The sequence below is a fragment of the Mandrillus leucophaeus genome, unplaced genomic scaffold (assembly GCF_000951045.1).
Source record: "Mandrillus leucophaeus isolate KB7577 unplaced genomic scaffold, Mleu.le_1.0 Scaffold564, whole genome shotgun sequence".
NCBI classification, from domain to species: domain Eukaryota; kingdom Metazoa; phylum Chordata; class Mammalia; order Primates; family Cercopithecidae; genus Mandrillus; species Mandrillus leucophaeus.
This window is the reverse complement of record NW_012106075.1, coordinates 475,900-476,233: the sequence shown is the minus strand read 5'-3', so window position 1 is coordinate 476,233 and position 334 is coordinate 475,900. Positions and strand designations below refer to the sequence as shown.

The 334-nt window shown below is 43.4% G+C and overlaps 1 protein-coding gene across 1 annotated transcript in view; it reads right to left on the bottom strand.

Moving 5' to 3' along the window:
- SLC47A1 (solute carrier family 47 (multidrug and toxin extrusion), member 1) overlaps positions 1 to 334 on the bottom strand; it is a 45,770-nt gene that overhangs the window by 4,082 nt on the left and 41,354 nt on the right. The gene's annotated exons all lie outside the window — the stretch shown is intronic.

Sequence of the window (334 nt, the reverse complement as noted above, 5' to 3'; positions counted from 1 at the left end):
TGGTTAAATACATGTGTATGTCTTTTCTCTTATTGATCGGCCTTATTATAAGTTGATTTTTCAGTGAACCATCGGAGGGCAAGGGGAAAGCTTCTCCTTCACAGTTTCAAGCAGATAATGACTCACATCTAGACTTAGTGTCAAGACACTTCAGAACAGTCAGAGTAATAGGCCAGGCATGGTGGTTCACACCTGTAATCCCAACACTTTGAGAGGCTAAAGCAGGAGGATTGCTCGAATCCAGAAGTTTAAGACCGACCTGGGCTGCAAAGCAAGACCTGGTCTCTACAAAAATATTAAAGGGTTAGCTGAGCATAGTGGCACGCACCTGTAA